The sequence below is a fragment of the Lactuca serriola genome, chromosome 8 (genome assembly GCF_051521515.1).
Source record: "Lactuca serriola cultivar US96UC23 chromosome 8, Lser_US96UC23_V15, whole genome shotgun sequence".
Lineage (NCBI taxonomy): Eukaryota > Viridiplantae > Streptophyta > Magnoliopsida > Asterales > Asteraceae > Lactuca > Lactuca serriola.
The window spans coordinates 37,651,871-37,657,939 of NC_136415.1; the positions used below are offsets into that span (position 1 = coordinate 37,651,871).

At 42.5% G+C, this 6,069-nt stretch overlaps 1 non-coding gene across 1 annotated transcript; it reads right to left on the bottom strand.

The window, feature by feature from the left end:
- Positions 1 to 1,044: 1,044 nt before the first annotated feature.
- LOC145071530 (small nucleolar RNA R71) lies at positions 1,045 to 1,151 on the bottom strand. The gene has a single exon (XR_013690540.1). It is a non-coding gene; the product is annotated as a small nucleolar RNA R71 (small nucleolar RNA).
- Between the last annotated feature and the right edge of the window lie 4,918 nt (positions 1,152 to 6,069).

The following is a 6,069-nucleotide window of genomic DNA, read 5'->3' on the forward strand; positions in this document are numbered from 1 at the left end:
GTTCCCTGTGATCGACACCTGACTTACCCAAGCTATACTGTAATCTGACCAGGTACACTGTCTATAAGTGCATAGTTAGATAAATTTGTTAGGTTATAAATATTAAAATTAGTGAGTAATTTTGTGCACATCAAGTTTTTGGCGCCGTTGCCGGGGAACGGCTTAGTTTTTAGCTCATTTATTTGCATTAAATTAATCGATCCTTCTTGTGAAGTAAAAACCCACAAAAAGTTAATCTTTCAGCAAAATAATTTTTCTGTTATTCACAGAGTCCATGACGTGGCACTATTCTGGCCATGACGTGGACAGTTAAAAACTAGATTTTTTTTATTTGAAATTAGTTTTTCTTATTTTAGTCTAGTTTTATGTTTTTTTTAGTTTAGCAAGTTGCAGGAGTTCATGACCAGAAGCTCAAACATACACTTGGTGCCACCACTTGAAGACCCCGAGTCTGCACTTCACAAGAAAAAGACGCCCTTGCAAGAATTGAAGTCAGCTTTTTCTAGGAAGTCGGGAAAGAAGACAGGAGAGTCAAGTTCATCAGCAAAACACAAGAGCAATCTTGAGAATTCGGATCATACACCCGTCCAGACCGAGTCCGAAAGCGATACCGAGCCAGAATTTGAAGAACACACGAGCGAACCCGAGAACGAGCCAAGGAACGAGATGGCAGCGATTGAGGAAATGTCCATGGGAGCTTACAAGAAGCAGATCCGAGAAGATATGGGTCCCGGTTTAGTCGCAATACCTGCCACTGCCACATTTGAGCTGAAGGGACACATATTGACCGCACTGAAGGACATCCCATTTTTCGGGAAAGATCATGAGGATGCTTTTAAGCATCTAGATGAAAACAACGACATTGCGGATTACTTCAATGTCCCAAATGTCAACAGAAACACAGTCTTGCTTAGGATGCTTCCCATCACTTTCAAAGGAGCTGCTAAGGAGTGGTTGAAAGCACTCCCACCGGGTACAATCACCACTTGGGCTCAAATGCGTGAGCAATTCCTGGACCAGTTTTGCCCACCATCCAAGATAGCCAAACTCAAGAGGGCAATAGCCAACTTTGAGCAACAGCTGGTGGAGTCACTATACGAAGCATGGGAGCGGTACAAGGGCTTGCTCAGAAATTGCCCTCAACATGACCTAAATGTGCAACAAGAGATGTCAATCTTTTATGATGGGGTCAATGTGATGACAAGACAACTCCTTGATTCTCAAGAACCGTTGACAAAGAAAAATCCAAGGGAGGTCAAGGAGCTAATTGAAGAATTCGCGAAACACTCTCGTGAATACCACAACCCAAGGCAAGATGGAATCAAAGGCGGTGGAGGGGCCCAAACTGAAGAAATTGCAGCTGTCATGGCCATGCTGAATAACATGGATCGCAGGATAAAACAAATGGACCAGTCGATACATGCCATAAGAGTGGGGTGCGCGAGATGCAGTGGTCCATACTTGACCAAGGACTGCCATGTAGATGAGTTTGGGAACAGAAAAGCTCAAGTGTGCTACTCTAGTGGGGATAAGTTTGATGAGGACCGGAGGAAACCGAAGAAGGAGTGGCTGCCATATGAAGAGTATAAGAAGAAAAAAGAAGAGAAATATAGGCAGACAGGTCGAGCCCTTTATCAAAAGGAGCAGCCACCGACTGAGAAGAAACCCGACCTAGAGACCATTTTGATGAAGTTTATGGAGGCTTCGGAAAAGAGACACGATGCCACTGATTCCGCCATTTTGGAACAACAAACTTTGATAAAGAACCAACAAGCCTCCATCCATAACCTTGAAGTACAATTTGGTCAACTAGACACTCTAGCTCATGAAAAATTTTCCCCAAAGAATCCCGAAGTAAAGACCCAATCTCACGTAATGGCCATCGATACTGAAGAAGATGCAATATTTGAGTTCCTGGAGGCATTGGAAGAAGAACCGCAGCAGCCCAAGAAATCAAGGATCGAAAGTGGAAAAATTGCTGAACCAGGCTCGCCACGACGTGGCACTCCTCTGGCCACGACGTGGTGCATGTCTGATCAAAAAAACTTTGAACTAGTTCCAGCTTATCATCCACCTTTGCCATTTCCCACCCGAGCTACACTCAGTCAACTGGAGAAGGAGCATTTAGAGTTTGTAAAGCATGTGAAGGGGATCCCAATTAATACCCCCTTTGTCGAGTCCTTATCCAAAGATCCCGAGAACCAGAAATTACTGCAAGACTTGATAGACACTTGAAGGCAATTAAAGAAGCAGTCTACAGTGATTCTAAGTGAACAAACTTCAAAAGCTGTGTTGGGAGAAACACCAGAAAAGATGGGGGATCCTGGATGCCTCACTCTTCCATGTGAGTTTGGGAATAAAATGAAGGTTAATGCTTTAGCCGATTCTGGGGCTAGCATTAATCTAATGCCTTTTTCATTTTATCAAAAATTAGAGATTCAGAAGATGAAGGCTACAAAATTGAAGATTCACATGGCGAATCGTTCGGTGACATAACCCCGCGGCATCGTGGAGGATATTTTGGTGAAAATTGGAAAATTTGTTTTTCCAATAGACTTTGTAGTCTTAGACATGAAAGAAGATCCGGATGTTCCAATAATCCTTGGTTGGCCATTGCTTAACACTGCTGGAGCCCTTGTTGATATCCACGAGTCTAAGCTCACTTTAAGGGTTGGAGATGAACAAGAAGTCTTTGGGATAAAAGATGACTTTCAAGAAGATAAAGAAGAGGTGTTCACAATTAATGAAGAGAATGAACTAGAAGAACTGGAAAAGCTTATGGAAGAAGAGATAAAGGTAGTTCATCAAGTCAAGAGGACAAAACCGAGGGCATCTGTTCCATATTTGATTGAAGTCATAGCTTACAAGAGTCCGCCTTCTTGGGTGAGCAAAGAGGATGAGGAAATGACAAGTGATGAAGAGGAGGTCACTTCAAGAGTAACAAAGCCAGTGGTGAAAGAAGAGGAGAATGCTATGGAGTGCAAGGAACAAACGAAGGGCACAAAACGCAAGCTTGAAGAAGATGGAAAAGCTAAAAAGGAGAATTCAAAGAAGGCGTATAAAAGGAGAGTTCAAGCTTACAAACGGCGGTTCAAGGAACAAAAGATCCTGGTGGTAGACTCTTCCGAAGATTCAACGTAGAAGGCACGGAGTCCAACTCAAGACTCCAAGAAAAAGAAGCGTTTCTTGGGAGGCAACCCGAGTTTGGTTTGCATTTTCTTTTCTTTTTAAATTTTTTTTAGCTTTTAATTAGGAAAGACATCAATTCATCATCTAAAAACTAATAATTGGTAAAGAATTAGCTGTGGGGAACTTTAAATAAGGAATGAGATGCAAAGTAATTAGTTAATATGTTAGAGTTTATTAAAATTTTGCATTTGGCAGTTTCCACGACGTGGGCATAGCCAGCCACGTCGTGGGTCGAAATGGAAACACAGGACTATAAAGCAGATTCAAGGTCCACGACGTGGGCATAGCCAGCCACGTCGTGGCCTTTAAAAATAGGGGGGACCATTTCCTTAAAACCCTTTGACCAATAAGCCCCAATCATATTTAGAAGCTGCTGCATGAACGGGAACAACAAAACCCCACAGCCAATTTCTTAATCTACTTCCAATTTCCTTGCAAGATCTTGCCAATTAATCTACTTGGTATGTGTTTTACTCATTATTTTGTAGTTAGTTCTTCCAATTTCAAGTTTTCATGGTTAGGGTTTGTATGATTCACGAAATTGGTTGAATCTAGTGGTTGATTTTAGATTTCATGTCATTTAAATGTCCATAGGAACAAATCCCAAGCACTAATTTTGGTAGAAATCGCTTATAAATGACCGATCCAGAAGCTGTTTGCGACTACGGCCCACGACGTGGCGTAGCCTGGCCACGTCGTGACTTCTGGCAGACCCGGTTAATATGTTTTAATGATTTGGATGTTTGCTGCTTTGGTTTGTTTTTGTATGCAGAAATGGGACCATGACGAGCTGTTCCACAGGAGGAAAACCCGATAGATGTAGCAAGCATACATCCCTTATACCAGTTTCCTCAAAACATTTCCCGGCTGTTGCTAACTATGTACGAGAATCAGCTTGGATGGCTGTATAATAGGGAGTTTGCAATAGCCCCAATTATCGATTGGGGATGGCTTGGTGGAGTGGGAATGGTAGCGGAGTTGGAACGTTATTGGTCAAAGACTTATGTTGGAGATCAATTTTCTTTCACTTGTCACGGGTGGAGGAATTTATTTGCCATTCAAGAACCTGTGTACCGGGAATTATCGGTGGAGTTTTTCTCTACCGTATGCTTCGAGGAACGCACCCTAGATTTCACCTACAACCGGGCACTTGTGTTTCGTTTGGGTGGTGTATATCGAGAGTGTAGTCTTCGGGAATTTGCTTGGCGTATGGGGCTCTATACAGAAGTGGAGATGCAATCTCCATTTTTCATTCCGTTCTAGCTTGGATGTGTTCGAGATTTTGCTCCCGGTACTATGGATGTGCAGTTCTGGCGGGGCATTTCTAACCATGAGTACAACACTCGTGACTCGAGTGAGTCACAAATTCGGAATCTTGTTTTCCGATTTTTGCACCGCCTTATCACTTTTTCAATAAATCACAAGCATCATGGTGATAAAGTCCCCATTTAGAATCTATTTTATTTATGGACTCTTATTACCCCGGGAGTTTGTTGTGATTTACCTTATATGTTGGCGAGGTTCATAGGGAAGAAAGCGGCCAATTCTAGGCCTGGGAGCCCGATTACTGGGGGGCATTTGGTTACTCGCCTGGCTAGGTCATATCATATTTTGACCCATGACTTTGTGAGGAATCTTACTCGATTCCCAGACACAGACTTGACCATTCAAGTCTTGGGTGTTATGCGAGCGGTGGTGAATATCGAGGGTCGTTTTGTTATACCACCGATAGATGATGAGCAGGAGGAGGTGCAGCCAGGACAGCAACCACCAGCCAGACCGCGGTGTCAGAATGTGCGGGCTAGAGGTGAAGTCGAGAGAGAACATGCTGCTTCGCAGTATGTGCAGGGAGTGCCCACCGACCCTTTTCAGATTCGGGTGGGAACGTATTTGGATAATCTGCGGAGGTATGCCATTTACCATACCCAGCTTACTGAGGGTATTTATTCGCATTTGGGTGTGACCCGACCACCTTCTATGCCACCACAGTATCCCTATTTTCCGACATGGGAGGAGCTATGGTGTCCACAGAATGACGGGGCAGGGCCAAGTGGAGCACAAGATCAAAATGATGATTGATTTTATTTCTTTTTGTTTTTGAGCAGTTTTTGTTTTGTGTTTGAATTTGGTGTGTAATGTAAAACATTCTTGAACTATGATGTTACTTTTTATTTCTTTTGGGTTGTTCCATTTTTTAGATTAGCATTGGAATTCTAAGGAGCATAAAAGGTTAACTTTCGAGTCGTGTTTGTCTAGTCAAGAAAGCTTAGAGTCGTGAGTTGGAACCCACAATTCAAGATAAGTGTGGGGTATATTAGGAGAGAGGTTACAGTTGGGAAATATATTTGCATAGAAGCGTCTGAAACCAGTTAGCCATTGGTCAAAGTTGCTAGAGTAAATAAAACAAATAAGCCATTTTCTGCTGATGCCCAGTTTCCACGACATGGAATCCTTAATGCCACGTCGTGGCGTTATTGCAGTTTGTAGAAATTCAGCATTTTAGTGTTCGCGCTTTCAACCCATATCAAAACGTGGCCAGTCACCTGCCATGACGTAACCCAGTTTATCATTGCCCACGTTTTTCCTTACAAACACCCACTTTGAAGAATTGAAGTTTCAAGTCATGTTCGTGGTTTATTTACATATTCAACCAGTTCTACAACGAGTTTCTATTTTTGAAAGTCCAATTGCACGTTTTCCACACTTTTGGAGATGCTCACGCCACTATCCCAGGGGAGTCTGTTCCTTTTTCTCCCTTTTCTTTAATTTTGATTTATTTTTATGAATACAATGAGGGCATTGTATGGAATAAGTGTGGGGTAGGGGTAGAAAAAGTAAAAATTTGCTAGATAATCATAGAATTTGATAGTAAAAAATTGA